The sequence below is a fragment of the Dasypus novemcinctus genome, chromosome 3, assembly GCF_030445035.2.
Source record: "Dasypus novemcinctus isolate mDasNov1 chromosome 3, mDasNov1.1.hap2, whole genome shotgun sequence".
NCBI lineage: Eukaryota > Metazoa > Chordata > Mammalia > Cingulata > Dasypodidae > Dasypus > Dasypus novemcinctus.
In genome coordinates, this window is record NC_080675.1 from 157,869,896 (window position 1) to 157,890,945 (window position 21,050).

The window sequence follows — 21,050 nt, forward strand, 5'->3', positions numbered from 1 at the left end:
CACAGTAAACCAAGAGGTGGATGAGAATTGTGTTGATGGTACAGATGAAAGAGTGTCCTTTGTGAGCTAGAGCAAATGTACTTCACTAGTGCAGGGTAGTGGAAACATCGAGAAGCATGGGAAAAATACACCTGGAGTGACCTATGGACTGTGGTTAGCAGTAATAATATAATATTCTTGCAACTATGTCAAAGATGTACTGTGCTGATAATGGGGCAGTGTGGAAAATGTGTGCCAAATGTACACTATGGACGTGATAAGAATCAGATGATGTTATCTTATCTGTAACAAATGTTCCACCACAGTGTGGTGTGTTGATAGAGGGGTGTTTTTTTGGAGTTCTGCACATGTGCATCATTATTTTGTAAGTTTAAACCTCTGTCATAAAAATATATTTCAAAAGTAATAATAGGGTGGGTTGGATGAAAAATACACCAATGTAGGATAGGGACTATAATTAGTAGTGAGATTTTGACAATATTCCCTCATAATTTGTAGCAAACATTTCACAACAACGCAAAGTGTTGGTGGAGGGTTGATGTATGGTACCTCTGTATGATGCTGTGCATATTTGCTTTGCAGGTTCACAACTTTTGCTATATACTCACTGTTTGTGTATGTTCATGTATAAATGATATAAAGATAGTAGTGACAGTTGGGTGCGTTGGGGGGAAAATATTTTGGTTAGTAATATTTTGACAATGCTTTGTAATCAGTTAAAAATGTTTAACAACAATGCAGTGTATTGGTGGTGGGGTAGGGTGAGGGAGTTCTGTATGATGTTGTATATGTTTGTTTTGTAGATTCACAGGTATTACTATACACTTATTGTTTATGTATGTTTGTGTATGAGTGATATACTTAAATTTTAAAAAACAAAACAAAGCATGTGGTCATCAACCATGTTCAATGCACTGTGAAATATATTCACCAATATACAACAAAGAGGTGTAAGACAAGCATTAAACTCCCGAGAAGCTTAAAATATGTTTTGGAAAACAAGATCCAACCACTATGAAATTAAACAGACCAGTTAAAAGCACTTACTTAAATTGTTAACACTTCCAAAAGAAAAGACATTCTTAGATTCAGTACTATAAAGAGAAATTACAATTTTCTGGGAGAAATGAAAGAATGAAAACCCAATAATAGCAAAAAGCATACCTACTGCCCTGTTCCTGGTTTCTAAACACTACTAATCAATAAAAGAAACCAGGGCTCCCTCAAGAAATGGCTGATTCTAAGGCAGCAGCAAGAAAATCAAAAGATGAACCTGAATATTTTATTGTTCCATAGTTCCAGAAAGTAAAAAATCATGGGGATGTGTTAAAAAAAAAAAGGAATCAAAGTGAAGGAGCACTCAATGGCCAAATCTGAGTTAATCTGGAGCATCAAAATGAATACTGACATGTATTTAATCAAAAAGAATTCATTAATTCATACTGAAATTTTAAAAAGTAAAAGAAGGAAAATCTTTTCTTTACAGTAGAATATAACACCAAGTAATAATTTAAAAGGCATGATAGAAAAACACCATGTTGCAACCACTGTTAATAACTGGTTCAGGCAAGAATCACTGATAAATGCTAAAATCATTATGTGACTGGTTTGGGGAGGACAGAATATTTACACAGTCTCAAAGCATCTCCCCACAGATCATACAAAAATAACAAAGGGGACAATGATACTTTTATATCAGAGAAAGCTGGCAGGCAAAACCTTAACTAAATCACCCAAACTGACCTCATATTGCCTTCTGATGTAATGCATTGACAATGTATCATCACTTACGTAGTATTCCTGCCAAAAATGCATAATCTGAATCTAATCACAAAGAACCAACAACAATCCTACAAACAAAACTGATGAACATCCTACAAACAAAAGGTCTATGAGACTCCCCAAAACTATTAATATCAAGAAAGACAAAAGCTGAAGAACTGTTTCAGATTAAACTAAAGAGATATGACAACTAAAATATGTTTAGTATTGGAAGAGAAAAAATGCTTAAAGGATATCATTGGCACAACTGGAGAAATTTCAGTACGAACTGTCTATTAGACAATGTCAATGTTAAATTTCTTCAACCCATCATACTGTGGTTATAGAAGAATATGTCCTTGTTCTTAGGAGATATCAGGAGAAGCATTTAGGGGTAAAGGATCATGGCATGTGCTACCTACTCTCAAGTGGTTCAAAAATAATAATAACAGGAAAAGGAGGAAAACGGAGAGGGTAGGGAAAGGAAAGGAAGAAAAGAAATCTATAGAGTGATTTCCTGACACTACATTACAATATATGGTATCTTCAATGACATTATAAAGTACATGGTTTTGATATATAGTTTCCTCGTTAGCAACATACAGTTCACTGTGCTGAGCAAAAGTACAATATACACAGTGAATTAAAGCAGCCTTTCCATCTATCTGTATTACATACATTTGTGATGTCTCTGCCTCCAATGGCGGGTCTCTCATTTTCACTGAGTAAATTTGCAACTTTGGCATACTCCAGAAAAATAAAATCAAGAAGCTTCAAACTTTAAATAATAATCTATTTCCAGACTTCATGGCCACTCTGAAAATTTAACAATAAAGCAAATGTGGTAAATTATTAACAGGTGATTCTAAGTGACAGTGTATGGCAATTAGCTGAATTATTCTTATAACTTTTCTCTAAGTTTGAATTTCTTAAAAATTAAAAAAGTTACAGAAAATACTTGCCAAAACTAAAGCTCTCCCTTCCTTCCCTTCATAATCCATTTCATCAAATTAGGTTTAACACCATTAAAATGAAGATTTTTCAATATCAGGTCAACCACCATGCCAGGGAGCCAAGAGTGCCTACAGCTGCAAGGAGAATTGCATCCATCACCCTTGTGGAATCTAAGTCCCCTCTTGATGTAGAGGGGGACTGGACATAACCATCCCAGCCAGGGTCCACAGGATGGAGGAATAGAGTATGGATTAGAGTGGACTTAACTGGTGTTCTGCTGGGGAACTATTGTGATTAGTAAGGGAAGAAACTGTAGCATTGATGTGGAGAAAGTAGCCACGGTGGTTGCTGATGGTAGGGAGACTGGAAGAAGAGATATGGTGTGGGGGTATTTTCAGGATTTGGAGTTGTCCTGAGTGGTGCTGCAGGGACGGATGCTGGAAGTTGTATGTCTTGCCATGGCCCACTGGGTGGGCTGGGGAAGATTGTGGACTACAATATAGACCACAGTCCATGTGGTGCAGCAGTACTCCAGAATGTATTCGCCAGGTGCAGTGGATGTGCTGCAATGATGAAAGAGGATATTGATGTGGGAGGGGTGGGTTGGGTGGGGTGGGGGGTATATGGGGACCTCATATTTTTTTAATGTAACATTTAAAAGATAACAAAGAAGAAAAAACAGATTTTTCAATATCAAAATACATACTGGATTGGTTGTATGGTACGTGAATATATATCTCAATAAAAGTGAATAAGTAAAAATTTTTTAAATAAACATTTTGCTAAGTAGTCCCGAATTTGCAAATGGGATATGCTTCAAAAGCTCTTTTCTAAGTCAGCCACTTAAAATATGGAATGATTTTCACTATTACAAATAGTAATTAAGTTCCTAAGGTTGGCCACAAAAGCTCTTTGATAAATCTTTGTTAGCATTTCATATACACTGTGTTAAATTGCATATGGTTGCCACCCCAGCCTTTCTGAAATAACATGTGAAATCAGCTGGATAACCTAGGGAGGTGGAGGGAAGGTTGCTGGTTAGTATGGAGCAACTGGTAACTAACTACAATTTGTAACACTTTACAGGGATATGCATTTCAAACTGGAAATATAGCCCTCAAACAAGATGGCTACTTTCTGCCCAGCAAGAAGACTTAAAATGGAATCGCAAGAAATGTAATTTGTGGTCTATAGATCTAGAATTCCTGCCCTAACTCAGAAAGCTGATGGCAAAATATTTATATGTATATAAAATGTAAAAACTAGGGTATTATAATTTAGAAAGTGTCTTTATAATTTTGTCTTTATTTTTTTAATGTTACATTCAAATAATGAGGTCCCCATATACCCCCCACCCCCCTCATCCCACTCCTCCCCCCATAACAACTTCCTCCAGCATCATAAGACATTCACTGCACTTGTTGAATACATCTCTGAGCACCGCTGCACCTCATGATCAATGGTACACACCATAGCCCACACTCTACCACAGTTCACCCAGTGGGCCATGGGAGGACATACAATGTCAGGTAACTGTCCCTGCAGCACCACCCAGCACAACTCCAACCCCCAAAAATGCTCCCACATCACATCTCTTCCTCCCACTCCCTCCCCCAGCAGTCACCATGGCCACTTTCTCCACACCAATGCCACATTTTCTTCAATTACTAATCACAATAGTTCATGAATACAATATCAGTAAGTCCACTCTAATCCATGCTCTATTCCTCCATCCAGTGGACCTTAGAATGGTTGTGTCTACTCCACATCTAATCAAGAGGGGGTTTAGATTCCACATGGATGCTGGATGCAATTCTCCTGCTTTCAATCGTAGGTACTCTTGGCTTCCTGGTGTGGTGGTTGACCTTCTTCACCTTCATGTTAGCTGAGTGGGTTAAGTCCAATAAACCAGAGTGTAGCAGTTGCAAGTCTGTTGAGGTTCATGGCCTGGCTATCACATGGTCAGACCAGAGAATCAGGTCCCCTGGCTATACACTAAACCCCAGCACCAACTACAGATCCGTTAAAAGTAACAGGAGAGGCTTGTGGACAAAGATCACATCTGAGTCCAGCTCCATCACACAGAAACACAAACTCCAAAGTAGGGCCAACTGATATGGCACTGAGGTCCATCTGCCATGACCACAGAACCTGTGGATCTCTGTAGCCCTCAGAAGAACCAATACCTGGGGCTGTATCTACTTTATCTGTCTCTGGGACTCTGCTGAGGTGTGCATAAGGGCAATCCCTCTGATAACCTCCTGGCTCTTTTTGGAGACTCAAAGCCATATAAACTCATTTGTCCTTTCCATTTCCCCCTTGATTCAGGTCAAAAAGCATTTTTAACTCCTGGTATTATATGTAGACTGAGATATTCTGCTGGTCCAAGTTGAACCTTTTATTTAAGGTTATTTTCTACTTACATCATCAGCTGGTACTTGGTAGTATTCCCTCAGCGCCAGGGAGGCTCATCCCCGGGAGTCAAGTCCCACACTGGGGGGGAAGGCAACACATTTACATGCTGAGTTTGGCTTCGAGACTGGCCACATTTGAGCAACACGGAGGTTCTCAGGAGGTAACTCTTAGGCACCCTGCAGCTCTAGGCCTTGTTCTTATTTCAGGTGCACAGGCTTACAAGCATAGTCATTAGCATCAAGGGCTCATTGTTGGACCTTCCTTCTTTTTTGGACTTTGCCGTTGCACTTGGGAGATTGTTGCTGTTCCTTTAGGGACTGTGATAGAGCTCCCCTGGCTCGGAACTCAGCACTCCCTCAGTTGTTGTTTTTACTTGTAACCACTATGAAAATATCCAAACATTTTTATGTACCCTGGATATATGCCCTGGAGAACTCCCTGTCAACCATGTGTCCCCTGTCAGTAACATCCCACACCAGTATTCCTCCCCTGCCATTGTTGAACCTCTCTGTGATCCAAAACTTCTTCAAAAATGAAGCCCAATATATTGCCAGGTTCCATTAATAGTAAAATGGAATATAGTGATGAGTTTAAAGGTTAGATATAGAACACATATTAATTTAGAAAAATTAAAGTAAAAATAAATTGGGGTATCAAAAAACTTAAAAATGAAAAAGCTTTGTTTTTGATATTTTGCCTTTCATCCCTGCAATAAGTGTTGCCCTGTATGCAAATTTGCAAGGCAACTTCTTCCGTCTTTTCCTCAGTGTCTGCGTCCTTTCTTTTTCTTTTTTCCTAATTATTAAGCTTATCTTCACAAAAGTTTTAGATCACAGTAATTCAGATATACAATATACAGTACTCCCACATATCCAACATAAAACCCTTTTCCCTTCCACAGCAGTAATCTTTTTACATGTTCATACTATATTTACTGAAACTGATGTACAGATATTGAGACAATAGCTTTCAAACAAGGTAACATTTGGGTTTACATTGTGGTTTATACTTTAGACTATACAATTTTCTAAATTTTTAGTTATCTTATTTTTACATTATGATTTACATTTTAGCGTATCGGCCCCTATAATTTTTGGTGTAATTTAACATGTCTTATATCCATCCTTGCGTAATCTTATGGAACACTTCTATTGCCCACACAGTTACACTGATTCCATCTATTTAATACCTCTTTCCCCCTCCCCTCAGGGCCCACAGTGAAAGTCAATCTTCATTGCTTGAAGGGCCATGTTCAGAGATACTTACAACAGTGTTGAGGGTTTGGCATGCTCAACTGCCCTAATGCACTGGAAGCCACCATTTCTCTTGAGAGATACAATTCCCTCTATTTGAGAACATCAGTCCTCCCCAGGATGTGGGTATACCTTCACTCTCATTATATGGGTCTCTATCCAATGATATAATGCACTACGACAAAATGAGCACTCACACACTCCCTAGAAGCCTGTCCTGCATCAGATTATCCCCTTTAAGCATCTTAAACTGGTAACCTTCCTTATTATATTTTTGAAAAAGTTTTCTCAGCATTATACTCTCAACCAAATACCTGACAATCTCCTATGTTTGTATGTTCCCCACCCTCTCCCCAATTTCTTGGGCCATATTACTCATCCTCCCATCCCTAGCCCCCCTCAAGCTCACAAAGCCCCACCCAAAGGTAACCCTATGCCCCCATTTTATCCCTTCCTTGTACAAATACTTACCTCCAGCTTATCATAGATTTCACCCAGGTAGGTGTCAGCTTACATCCTTCCTCTACCCCCCAATTTCCTTTAAGCCTATCATCCAGTCTCTAGCTCTCTGAGGCAGCTTGGTTTACTTATTTCATATCATTGAGGTCATGTAGTATTTGTCCTTCAATGCCTGGGTTGCTTCACTCAACATAAGGTTCTCAAGATTCATCCGTGTTATCACATGTGTTTGTAGTATATTCGTTCTTAAAGCTGAGTAGTATTCCACTGTATGTATATACCGCATTTTATTGATCCACTCATCTGTTGATGGGCATTTGGGTTGATTCCAACTTTTGGCAACAGAGAACAATGCTGCTATGAACATTGGTGTGCATATATCGGTTTGTGTCCTTGTTTTCAGTTCTACTGGGTATATACCCAGCAGTGGAACTGCTGGGTCATATGGCAAATCTATAGCTAGTTTTTTGAGAAACCGCCAAACTGTCCTCTAGAATGGCTGGATCCTTCTGCAGTCCCACCAGCAATGGATGAGTTTTCCCATTCCTCCACATCCTCTCCAGCATTTGTAGTCTTGTTTGTTTTCATAGCTGCCAATCTTATGGGAGTAAAATGCATCTCATTGTAGCTTTGATTTGCATTTCCCTAATAGCTAGAGATTTGGAGCATTTTTCATGTGCTTTTTGGCCATTTGTATTTCTCCTTTGGAGAAGTGTCTGTTTAAATCTTTTTCCCATTTTTTAAATGGATTGTCTTTATTTTCGAGATATAGGAGTTCTTTGTATATGCAGGTTATAAGTCTCCTATCAGATATATTGTTACCAAATATTTCCTCCCATTGTGTAGGCTTTCTTTTCACTTTCTTGACAAACTCCTTTGAGGTGCAGAAGGCTTTAATTTTGAGGAAGTCCCATTTATCTATTCTTTTGCTGCTTGTGCTTTTGGTGTGAAGTTCATGAAGCATAATTTTTAAAGTCTGTTTTGGGAAATTTGATCTATGGTTGGTCCTCTCAATTGATTAGGCCAACTTCAACTTCATTCAACATTTACTGAGCATTTACTGCAAACCACCACAGGCTGGTAAGTACTGAGCGTAAAGAGCAAGACAGTCTTTGACTCAGGAATTCGGACCATCAGAAAGAGAATGACGCACAATGACAATATTCTAAATACTCTAAAATGGGATTTATTCCACTAATAGGATGTATAAGTAAGATTTTGGGAGGTACATAAGAAGCAAGGGGAAAAACTTTGGAGAGATTAAAACTGGTATCACAGATGAGTTACTATTCTACAGGCTTTATTTAAAGATTTTTTTTTTTAATTTATTTCCCCCGCCCCCCCCCCCGCCCGGTTGTCTGCTCTGTGTCCATTCGCTATGCGCTCTTCTGTGACTGCTTCTATCCTTATCAGTGGCACCGCGAATCTGAGTCTCTTTTTGTTGCGTCATCTTGTTATGTCAACTGTCCGTGTGTGCGGCATCATTCTTGGGCAGGTTGCACTTTCTTTCGCGCTGGGCGGCTCTCCTTATGGGGTGCACTCCTTGTGCATGGGGCTCCCCTACACACGGGACACCCCTGCGTGGCACGGTACTCCTTGCCGCATCAGCACTGTGCATGGCCAGCTCCACACGGGTCAAGGAGGCCCGGGGTTTGAACCACAGACCTCCCATGTGGTAGGCGGATGCCCTATCCATTGGGCCAAGACCACTTCCCTCTATAGGCTTTAAAGGATAAGTAATTAAAAAGATACAAAAGCATTCCAACCATTGGCAAAAACATAAATACAGACATGGAAGCACCCAAATATTTACTGTCTTCCAAATGCCAGGCAGTGTGGTAAGACCTGGGGATACAGCTGTGAACCAGACAGACAAGGTGTCTGACTTCATGGCCTTTACATTTACGTAATAGAGGAAAACTATAAATAGGCAACAACATGTGTGAGAGACTGACTGAAGGAGTGCAACATCAAAAGGTCTCAGGATGAGGAAGTGAAATTTGAATATGAAGAGCATTTCAAACAGGTGGTACAAAAAGTACAAAAGGCTCTAAATAGGAAAGAGCCTAGGGAGTTTATGGAACAGAAAAGAGGGCCTTGGGACTGACATCTATCTAATAGAGAAAAAGTGGTGACAAGGAGGAGCCAGATCATTCAGGGCTATTCAGGACATGGAAAGGAGTACATGCTTTAATTCAAAAGGAATGAGAAGTAACTGGAAAATTTTAAGCAGAGAAATAACAAGATCTGATTTAGGATTTTTAAGACCGTTTTAAGCATCCCCAAGGTCTGTGTGAGGGAAGAACTTGTAAGCAGCAAGAAAACAAACAAGAAGCCCAGTTAGGAAGAGATATGCAAGAGATAATGATGGCTTGGGATAAAGAGGTAACAGTGAAAACTGAAGGCAGTCTTGAGTACTGCCATTTACTGAGATGGGGAAGGCCAGCAGAGACAGGAGGGTGGGGGTGGGGGGTGAAGGGGTAGGGGAGGAAGAAACAAGAGCTCTATTTTAAACATGTATCTAAAATTATATTTGAGATTCCCAGTAGATTTCCAAGTGGAAATAACAAGCTCAGGAGAATTCTGGGCTAGAGAAATAAAAGTGGAAGCCATCAGCATGAAACTACAAGGCCTATCCAAGGAAGAGTAAACAGCTGGCCTTGCCTGGGGCATAAAAACTGAAAGGTAGAGGTTGACATTGAGAATGGTATGATAGGATGGAATTATAGTATGAAGTGAGCCATGACTATTAACAGCAATAATAAGGATAGTAGAAGAACTGCATGCTTGATGTATTGGGCATCATGCTAAATGCTTTATGGTACACACTGCATTTAATCTTCTCAACAACTTTATAAAGTAGATGTTATAATCACTATTTTTTAGATACTGAGCCTCAACAGATTGAGAAGTTGCAAAAGAAAACAAAGTTGCAAGAGTGAGTATTCTAACATACACAGTCAAACTTTGAGATCAATCTTTTATCCCTTACTTTACTGCCTCCCTACTTATATGCCTTCGAAGATTTTTAAAAAGAAGAATGACATTTAGATATGAATTTCAGAAATATAATTCTGGTCTCTCTGCAGAAGATAAACTGCTGGAGGTAAGGCTGGCAAACATTAAATTAGTCAAAGCAAGAGCAGCTTGTTTTGATAAGCCCAAAAGGCACAAATTGTTTTACCAGGTTAAATAAGGAGCATCCCTCTGTTACAAGGTCACATATCATAGCTCACACTATTTTGAGTCACCTGCATATGTATGTTGCTAATCACAAAAACAACCAGGTAAAAAAAAGTCCAGCTCATTCAGTTTAAATTCATCACCCACCACCAGAAACATTTCTCAAAGCAAAAAACTTTACTGGCTAGTGAGTTTAAACAAACTAAAGTTGATCTTTTTGGAGGAGTAGGAAATAAAGTTAGTATTGATTTGCCTTGGTTGATATTTATTATAAGTATGACTGATTAACAATATCTGTTTTTCAGCCATATTAACAATTCCTCTGGCTTTCAGCATTACCAGTTATTAATCTGATGAAGAAGTAAAATGATGATGAGGGCTTGAACAGGAAAAAGCTGCAAAGATTAAAAAGAGGGGCAGATCTGAGAGCAAGAATCCACAAGACTTATAGATTGATGTGGGGGGTTCAGTTCAGTTTATAAAAATATTAAATTTCTACAGTGTGCCAAGTACATTGTGAGGTGCCAGGACTACTAAGAAATGAGGCACAGTCTCTACTTACAGAGTTTGCAGCTCAGTGGAGGGAACAAATATGTATACAAATTCTGCCTAATGTGGTATATGCAGTAGCAGAGATATGTAATGGGGGCCTGTGGGAACAGCAAGGGTAGCAAGTGGCCAAGCCTGGTTGTGGAAGTTACTGAGAGAGGAGAGCAGGTGATCAGGAAAGGCTGAGCTATGTCTTTAAGTCTTGTAGGAGTACAAGTTAGTAATCGGGCAATGGGTACTTGATACACAGGGGAGGGAGGGAGGGAGGGAGGAATATACACAGGTGGAAAAATAAAATTGAATACTTTTAAGTTTTCACTTTTCAAAACAAAAAGTATACATTGGATGTGTTAACTAGGATGCTGATGTGGCTAAAAAACAGCCTACAATGTTTTGAAGAGTGAATAAGAAGTAAAAAAAAATGAGTGAATTGTTCTTTCAAGAAATCTTCATCTATCCATTAAATATTTATTGAGCATCTATTTTATGTCAGGCCCTGTGCTAACTGCATAAGAGAAACAGAGGGCAGTATTTGGGGAGAAATATGTGGCTGAAGAAACTTCCCCCGAAAAACCAGAAGGGATGCGATCAAGTGGACAAGGGGCTATGGACCTTGAACAGGATGCAGGATTTCTCATCCTCAGAGACAAGAGGGAAAGAGAGACAGGTTGGTTCATTTTTAGGAGTGAGACAGAAAGTTGGGTGGTGTGAGCTTGGTGACCTCAGTTTTGTTAATAAAGTAGGAGGTAAGACCATCTTGTGAGAGTGAGGGGGTCATAAATAAGTTTTGGCAAGGCATGAGGGAAGTGGTGAGTTTGGACTGGTCAAAGAGGGAAATGGGAAAGGGAGTCTATCAAGACGAGTAAAAGGATCGTCATGTGGCTCCAAAGGCCCATATGAGGTTGAAAGCTGTGAATTTGTAGTGGTGTTAAGACCCATAATTTTGTGATAGCTTCCAGCCAACTTCAGCAGTAGTGGTGTAAGAGTAGAGAAAGTAGATCCTGGAATTTACCCAGGGCAGAGATTTTACTGGGCAAGTTGGGCAGAAGGATAATACGCACTGGAGATGAGGGTGTTGACAAAGGAGTGGTTCAGATGATCAACCATGGGGTTTAGCATAGGGAGAAAAGGAGATGAGGCCAGGAAGGAGCAGATATCCTGTAAGATAATGGAGAGTTCGAGGCACCAGAGAACTCTGAGGTGAAAGATGAGGCTTAGAAGGGTTGAAGGCATTAGAGAGCTGGAAAGATGGAAGGCCATGGTCATATGGTGGGCTGTTGGGATTTCCTGTATGGAAGTGGTCTGCTAACGATAAGGTGGGTAGGTGGCTGAAGTGGATGGAGCCGAAGGTTACTCAAAAAAAAAAAAAAGTAAATTACCAGCTGTTATATACCAACGTTCAAATATTTGGTATTTCACCTCATAAGCTACTCTTTTTAAACTCAGATGCTGATGGTTTCATCCAGAGTGACTACTCAGACAATAATTCAATACTAAATAAAATATTAAATTCAGTAAATACAAATTCAGTAAATAAACTATGTAAGATATAGTATTGATTAAGCAAGTGCCAACACATATCCCTTGCTAAGCATGAAAGTTAGTTAACAAATGAGTTCACACTCTATAATAAATTAGACTTAAGCGTTCAGATAAAAATCATTTAGTTTTACAAAATGAAGTATAAAAATGTTACGAATTACCTACTAAAGAAAACTTATTTTTAAAAGATACCTATTCTAATCAGGTTATAAAAATATCCTTCTAATTTCAAATTTTAAATATGTATCTTGAGGACAACTTGCAGACAATTTCTAAAAGACATATTTCACTGAAGAGTGGGAAAATATATTTAACTATATACTTTTAAATATTTGGAGGTTAGAAACAATGACTATGGATCAAAAATCTAATCTAATATGATGTGGGGGCATTTTCAGGACTTGGAGTTGTCCTGGGTGGTACTGCAGGAACAGATGTTGCACACTGTATATCCTGCCATGACACACTGTGTAGACTGCAGGAGAGTGTAAACTACAATGTAAACCACTATCCATGTGGTGCAGCAGTGCTCCGAAACCTATTCACCAAATGCAATGAATGTGCCATGATGATGAAAGAGGTTGTTGATGTGGGAAGAGTGGGATGAGGGGAGTGGGGGGTATAATGGGGACCTCACATTTTTTTTAATGTAACATTTAAAAAAAATAAAGAAGGAAAAAAAATCTAATCTAGAATAGTCAACTAAACATTTTATATATAATCTGACAAATTTAAGATGTCACAGTATTTCATCCAAATACATGAGCATTCTCCTGTATTTATACATTATATTAAATTCTTTTGGTGACAAACACTAAACATACAGGTACTGGGCAGGATGCTTATATAATCTTGGAAGGAAGGAAGGATGGGAGGGAGGGATGGACAGAGATCAGGCAATTTGCATTTTTGTACATTGTGAGTCTGCTAAGAACTTTCACACTCGTGATGTCATAACACTAACAACTCCACAGGGCAGGTAGTATAATTCCCTCCCATTTTACAGAAGATGTCTCATAACTTTGTCAGTGATGGAGCTGAACCAAGATAAGTCTGACTACAAAGTCAAGCTGCCCTCCTTTATGAAAGCTGAAAATCAGCTCAAAGGATTAAGGCACTTTCTTGCCTGAAGTTACCTAGCTGGAAGATTGATTTAATTTTCTATATTGACACTTATTACTTAAATATTAAGAGAGAGTACTCCTCAATTTACTAAGAATGTCCACAGATTTTAGTTTTAAGGCCTGAAAATCAGCTCAAAGGATTAAGGCACTTTCTTGCCTGAAGTTACCTAGCTAGAAGACTGATTTAATGTTCTATATTGACACTTATTACTTAAATATTAAGAGGGAGTACTCCTCAATTTACTAAGAATGTTCAGTTTTTATTTTTAATCCAGAAAAAAAAGGCAATACTGATCATTTTCAATAAGAATTCTGCCAGATCACTGATAAAAGATAATCTCACCTGGGAACCGAGAGTGCCTACAACTACAAGCAGGAGAATCACAACCATCAACCATGTGGGATCTAAGCCCCCTCTCAAAATAGAGGTGGAGTGGACATCACCCACCCGGGGTCCACAGGACGGAGGAATAAAATATGGATTAGGGCGTATTTACTGGTATTCTACTATAGAACTATTGTGACTAGTAACAGAAGAAACCATAGCATTGATCTGGAGCAAGTGGCCACAGTAGTTGCTGAGGGTAGGGAGAGGGAAGAAGAGATGAGATGTGGGGGCATTTTCAGGACTTGGAGTTGTCCTAAATGATATTGCAGGGACAGATGCTGGACATTATATATCCTGCCATAATCCACTGAGTGGAGTGGGGGAGAGTGTGAACTACAATGTGTATTATAATCCATGCGGTGCAGCAGTGCATGTATTCACCAAATGCAATGAAAGTGTCACAACGATGAAAGAGGTTGTTGATGTGGGAGGAGTGGGGGCGTGGGGGGTGGTGGGGTATATGGGAACTATATTTTTTAATGTAACATTTTTTGTGATCTATGCTTTAAAAAAAAGACAATTTAATAAAAAAATAAAAAAAGAATTTCAACTAGACCTTGTAGCATTCACATGTGCCTTATGTATATCTTCTAAAACATAAAGTGGGGGCATAATCTGATTACAAAACTGAATATGTGACATTAGAAATGCCCCAGAAAATCAAGGACTATCATCATTGTAGGTTACACTAAATTCCTCCAGCTAGACTAAAAGCAGAGAAGGGGGGAGGGGGGTGAATAGCTTTCCAAAACCATACTGCCAAGCATGCTAGTTCCTCCCAAATTAGAAGACCAATCTACTGAAAAGATTTAACTGAACGGCAAAATTACGTTCTAAAAAAATTCTTAACCATCCTCAGAATACACTTCAATATTTCTCTGGTGAATCTGCTATTGCCAGAATACTAATAAAACTAATCTTAACCTGCACAGTATTCTAAATGGAAAAAACAAGGCAATAATGAATTTGCTTTAACAAATATTCACTCAAAACAAACTTTAAAACATTTAAGGCATTTATAAAAATATTATCTTTGTCACACATATCCCTTATGGAAACATAAAACATTTAGCATATGGAAGGAAATTATTCCCAAACCATAATTCAGTATGGTGACATTACAATTATTATTTCCAATCCCCAAGGAGCTATTCTTCCACAAAACACACACCATCACTCACTCCTTCTCCCCAATAACTTAAAAAAAAAAAAAAAATCGGGTGGTAAGTGACTTGAAGAAATAAATGTAATTTTAATACCTTTGGTCCAAAATGAATAAAACCATAGCTTTATAAATAGTTATAATGTGAATTAAAAGAAGTAAATAATTGTATTTAGAAAGTCGGTTACTTTGAAATCACTGACTGCTTTAGTGAATTAGTTTCTGTTGGAATCCTTCTCCCAAAACAATTGTTTATCTGAGTCTACAAATTTTTAAATCATCAGTTTTATTTCTTCCGAGTATTTCATTAGTATAGCACCATTATCACAACTTTTTGCAGCATGCTCAGACACAATTAAAATTAAGGTGATTACAGGGTCAATTAATGCATTGTTCTAGAACAAATATTGTTTTATATGACATACAACGTGTTCATTACATTTGCTATGAAATCTAATTTAAACTGGCATCCACTTGAGTGAAAACACTTTTTCCCTAAACAGTTGCCATTTGCCGTAAAAGAAGCAAAAGTAAAGACTGAGCGCTCAAAAAAAAAAAATAAGCAAAAACACTAAAACCAAAAATACATACAAAAGCCATAACAGCACAAAAGTAAACAATAGTTATTTTTATCCTCACTTCCTAAATTCATATTAAAAGAAATACCATGTTTGCATGTTAAAAAAAAAAAAAAAAAACGATTTGTTTACCTTTTCCACAGACTGTTCAAGCACTGGCAAGGCAATGTAGATTTTAAAACTGACAACTGAAGTGCTTAGCAGTTGCCAAAACAACACAGCTGGATTCTTAAAGGGAAAGTACTCTTGTGTACTGTACGCCTGATTACAGCCTTACAGAACCTTCCCTTCAGAGAGTATTAGATGGTACAAGACACAGGGAGTAAATGCTGTGCTAAAAACTTGGAAATTTTCAGAAAGTCTTTATTCGTTTTAAAAATACATATGCTATTGTTAACAAACCACAGCAGGCCTTTCTAACATCATATTTCTCAGACTCCTAGCCTCACTGCAAACTAAAATGTGGATTAACACTATGCTGCTATTCCTAAATCTACACATGGTTGTCTCCTGGACCAGGACAGGAAGCTCCCTCCACAGCTCGTGAACCAGACTTCAGGTCGGATGGACAATTTCATACTTACACTTCCACGGAGATAAAAACAATTTTCCTAAATCAGAAATGCTCACCTTTCCCAAACTCCTTTGCACTACCTCACCTACTTTCATCTTTCACTCCTCAAAGACCGACAAAAGCGAACAAAAAGGCAAAGTTTCTCTCCCACAAAACCTTCCCGGCGTGCTGGGATGTATTGGGATGCTAGAGGGTACGAGCGATTCCTCCTGCAGCCCCCTGCTCCCCGGAGCCACTCGGCGCTGGTGCTCACTCTGCGAGTGTCCCCGACCCGCACTGATGTCTCCTCTCACACGCACAGACCGAGAGCGCGGAGCATTCGGTGCTGCCGGGTCAGAACAACCTTCTCCCAGAGCACAGGCGAGGGGAACTTCATCAACTCCAAGTAAAGGGCAGAAACCCCTCGCACTGGGCTCAGTCAGTGCAGGAGACCCCCAAACTCGGAGGGCAGGGTGAAGGGAAGAGCCCTCCCGGAGAGGTTCCCGCGGCTCCGGCACCCCCAAGGCACTCAACTTTCAAGGAGCCGACGTCCACCGCCGCCCCCGACTCAAAACGCTGTGCGCGCGCAAGGACGCTCCAAACGACAAGTCCGGGAGAGCCACCCTCCCTCTGCCCGACCCCACTTAACCCTGCCAGACACCACCCCACCTCCCCTGCCCGACCCTGCACGCGGAGCCTCGCCCCTCGGGGCCGACCCCGACGCCACCGTCCCTTACGGTCTCCCCGCACCCCACCGGCACCTTCGCCACGAGTACGGACCCCTCCCAGCCGGGCACGGCATCCCCGGAGCCCAGAGAGCGCCCCTCCCCGCCGCGCCGACCCCTGCCCCGGCACCCCCCGACCCCTACCCAACCCCCTCACCGAGACGCAGCCCTCTCCAGCACCGCCGGCCCCACGGACAGAGCCCGCGGCCCACGGCCCTCACCGTGTCTGGCGCAGCGAACGGGCACACACTAGCCGCACCCGGGCCTCCAACCGCTGGATGTCGTCCGGAGCCGCCTCCTTCAGTCCCGGACTAGCCGGGACATCCGCGCACGGATCCCCACACCGGGGTTATTTTTAGGAGACAGTCCCGGGCCGGACCGGAACTCGTTTGTGCCGCCGCGCCTGCGCAATGCGTGCGCTCGGCCCTCGGTGTCCCTCCGCCGGCCTGGCCTATCGTGCTCTTCGCTTCGTCTCCCTTCCTCGCCTCTCCCACAAGGTGTCTTTTCAGGGCTGATTTATCCTCTAAGTTGGTCCTAGTGTACTTGGAATTGAAAAGACAAGCGTGCGGGTCGAAGGAGTCACGCTCTTAGGAGCCGAGCGCTTTTCCACAAGGACGCGCGGGGCGGACTATGTTTTTCCGGGTGGGTGCGAAGACGGATCACCCGGCACAGGAAGGAGATGACGGCGGTTTGGCGCCGGGACTACGGGCTGGAGCGCGCTTCTCTCTGAAGGGCCGTGTTCTCCTGGAAGGGGGATTGGTCACTTGACGAGGGCCTGGGCGCCTCCCAGGGCGGGGCGGCCGGCGGTGTCGCGCCCTGCCGCCCCCGCCGCCGCGTCCCGGGCCGGCTCGCGGGTGGGAACCGCTCCAGTGACGCGGCGCGGGGCAAATCGCCGCGCTCGGCGGGCGGCCCCGGCCAACCCGGGGCGCAGAGGGCGGGGGCCGGGGCGCGAGACTGGCGGGTGTCCCGCGGGGCGTTCCAGACACCCCCTGCTGGATGCGGGGCCGGGCCAGCCTCCCGTACCACCATCGTTACCCCCCTGCGGGATGCAGTGGGTCTCCCCGGACCGCGGCTCGCCGCGCCCACGCCGTCATTGTGGTCAGGGCCGCACGAGTCACCCTCCCTGAGCAAGCACACTGGGACCGGGCTGGGAGGGCAAAGGGCTTTGAACGAGGCTGGCAAGCTAAGCTCCCACGTCCCAAGAGGAAAACATCCTCCTTATTTTTATTCTTAATAACGGTGGTTACGTTCCTCTGAGTATTTGCATAGGCTTTAGCATGGGTTACTTACAACGTCCCCGTGAAGCAGATTCCGTTCCCATTTTACAGAATAGGAAAGGGAACCTGACAGCCAAAAGCTAAAGTGCCCTATCGGGCATCACAGAGCTTAAAAGAGGAACACGCGAAGGACTTGAACTCCCAACCATTCTGCACACTGCCTTTACTGAGAGAGGTGCAAAGGAGATGTGCTTGAGACAGCTGATGTGCTTTGTAGGGTTATTGGTTTTGTCGTCGAGAGAGGCCATTAGGGGGTGACCCATGGTTGGTCTTGTCGTCCTGAAGGTCACTTGAAATCTGGAGAGCGTCTCACAGCCACACTGCCTGCTTTTGCACCCAGAGGCGCCTATGCAGTGGACACAAAGCCAAATGGTTATTATCATTTGTAGGTGTGAAATTCAATCCCACAGTACTTTTAAAATAAAGTAATTGGGGTGGGTGAGCAGATGCACAGAGGCTGTGGGTAGAGGAACTGGGAAGTTACAAAGGAAGCTGGAGGCTCACTTGCTTCCGCCCTCAAGGACAAGGCAAGGTATTGGGGAAAACTGGACACTAAAAAATAAACACGGGGCTCTCTTCAGGGCTCCAGAACGTCAGTATTCAGGAAAGCCAGCCACAGGGACGTCAAGGAGGTTTTTTAAACACATTAAAATTTGGTGTAAATCGGTAAGGCACAGGGAAATGCATGCTTTTTTAACCTGCCAGAAACTGCAAAACCAGCTGGATTTGGCTCCTCTCCTCCAGGAAAATAGAGCTTGTCACTATATTCCTTCAAAGCCCAGGGTCTGAGGTGGGGGCACAGTGAGCAATGACTCCCCGCCTCCCACCTGCCCTTCACCTTGGAAGAAGGGCAGTGAGAACAGACTGCTCCAAAAGCGGTTTGCATCCTCTCATGCTCCACCCCATCTCCTGACCTTCCAGAGCTGGGTCTTCTATGGCAGAGAAGACTGCCCACTCCCTACCCAGTCAAACGCTGTGGTCACCCTAGAATGCCCTGCAGGGAGCTTGGCTCTGTATCCAGCCCAAACAGAAAAGGAAAGAGCATTTGCATCACCTTAGAGAGTGAGCATCTCTCCGGAACACCCCCACCCTGTCATGGCTCCTTGTCTAAGAATTGCAGGGAGTGGCAAAAAAGAAGGAAAGAAGGGAGGAAAGGAAGGAGGGAGGAAAGGAAAGCTTAAGAATTCCAGAGCACAGCTATTATAAAATACATTAGCAGAGCACAGTCACTTTTATCTGTAATTGAAGTATCGGCTTTTAGGAAATCACAGCCCCTGTTCAGGTCTCATGAACAAGTACCCAAAGTCTAGTGTCTCCAGCAGCTTCCGGCACTTGGCTTGGCATTGGTCATTTGCCAAGTGCTTATGTGCACCACTGGCTTAGAGATAACATCTCAGGAGCAGCATCTGTGGGTCCTCCCACTCTGCCTGACCTCCTTCAAGGCATTCAGGTACCCAAGCAAGTCTAAATTGAAGGGGCTCAGCCTTGTACTAGGCACTGAGATATAAAGATGAGGAAGAGGCTGGCTCTGCCTTCAAAGGGACTCCCAGGTCATGGGGGAGGGTATACCTTAAAACACAATTGAGCTTGTTAATCACCAAAAGAAGGGTCAGACAAGGGTCTAAGGAGGGAAGAGAATTAGGGAAGGCTCCTTAGAAGAGGTGAAGTCCACAGTGAATCTGGAAAGCCTCCTAGAAGGAAAAAAAAAAAGCCCCCTCCCCCATTATATTGATCTGAAAAATAAAGTCCATGCTCCCTAGGAGGCAGGAATCCCTGACCCCCTGGCCAGCCTCTCCCTCACCCTTTGTGGCTTGACACCTCACCTTGCCTATCCAGAAATTCGAGAAGTTTCTCTGCACACATCAGGATGTTTCCTCCTGTCTGTAGCATAAATCTCTATATATCCATCAAGTCTCCACTTGGACATCATTTCCGCTAAGGGTCCTTCCCTAATACAGTGCTTTAGCTGATGTGGCAGTTTGAGATTATTTATGAATCCCCCTAAAGAAGGTTATGTTTGTAAACTAATCTATTCTCTGGGTGAATACCATTTGAATGCATTACATTCAGCTGACATGTCTTCATTAAATTACCTGTTAGGATTGGGGCTGTGATTCGACCACATCTGTAGGGTATGACTCAGGGTTGAGTCCTTGCCCCCTTGGTGGGCTGATAGAAATGGACACTCACTCAAGAAGACACACCCTTGGTCATTTTGGTCCTGCCATGTGACAGAAAGGAGAAGGCTCAAATAGCTAAAACCCCGGGAAGAGAGATGAGTCATTTGCCTGATAGTTTGCAGCCGAAGAGAACAGAGCAGCTGAGCAGCTGAAAAGGCTGGGGAGACCAGGCAGAGATTACCTGCCATCTTGTTTGAACACATGACAACAGACTTTGGTGAGAAAGCAGCCTTAGTTGGACTCTTTATGGCCTTGGTAACTGTAAGCTTTTACCCCAAATAAATACCTTTTATAAAAGCGAACAGATTTCTAGTACTTTGCACCAGCACCCTTTTGGCTCACTAATACTGTTGAATTAGAAGTATTTCCTCATGAATATCTATCTCTCCCCTGCTCCTCCACTTTAGAGCATGAGCTCCTTGAAGACAAGAATGGTGATTTATTCCTCATTAGGTCCACAGTGTCTAGCATAGTATGTGGCGTGTAGTCAACAATTGATAAATATTTATGAGCAGCTTTTGGGCAGAGGGACTGCTGTGTGCAGGGACCTCATGAGTGTGGCTCAAGAGAGAAACACAGCTAGTACAGTGCACTGGGAGCCTGGGTCCAGTGCTGGCCAGGGGCGGAAAATGAGGCTGGAAGAGTGGCCAGGGTTGAGATGGTGCAGAGCCTTTGCATGTCCAGGCAGGCCATTTGAATTTTATTCTGAAAGCAACACGGGGCCACTGGCATGTTTTAAACAAGCAAATAACTTGATTTATTTGATGTTTTTGAAGGAATCACTTAGGGAGCAGTAATTGAGGGCAGAAGGAGCACAAGTGAGTGCAGGACAACAGGTTAGGACACCCAGACAGTGTAGCCACTGCTGTCAGAACCCCAGCTGCCCATCACCCCCTCCATACACCCTTTCCCCACCTCATGCCCAAGATCGCCACAGACACCCACAC

General features: G+C 42.4%; 1 protein-coding gene across 10 annotated transcripts in view; it reads right to left on the reverse strand.

Moving 5' to 3' along the window:
• MEF2A (myocyte enhancer factor 2A) overlaps positions 1-17,479 on the reverse strand; it is a 195,142-nt gene extending 177,663 nt beyond the window's left edge. Inside the window, exon 1 of one of the 10 annotated variants that reach the window (XM_004462083.5) lies at positions 16,868-17,479. The gene's annotated coding sequence lies outside the window, so the exon portion shown is untranslated. Of the gene's footprint in view, positions 1-16,803 lie in introns of all 10 variants that reach the window. The other 9 variants (XM_004462082.4, XM_004462086.5, XM_004462085.5 and 6 more) reach the window with 9 other exon arrangements.
• Between the last annotated feature and the right edge of the window lie 3,571 nt (positions 17,480-21,050).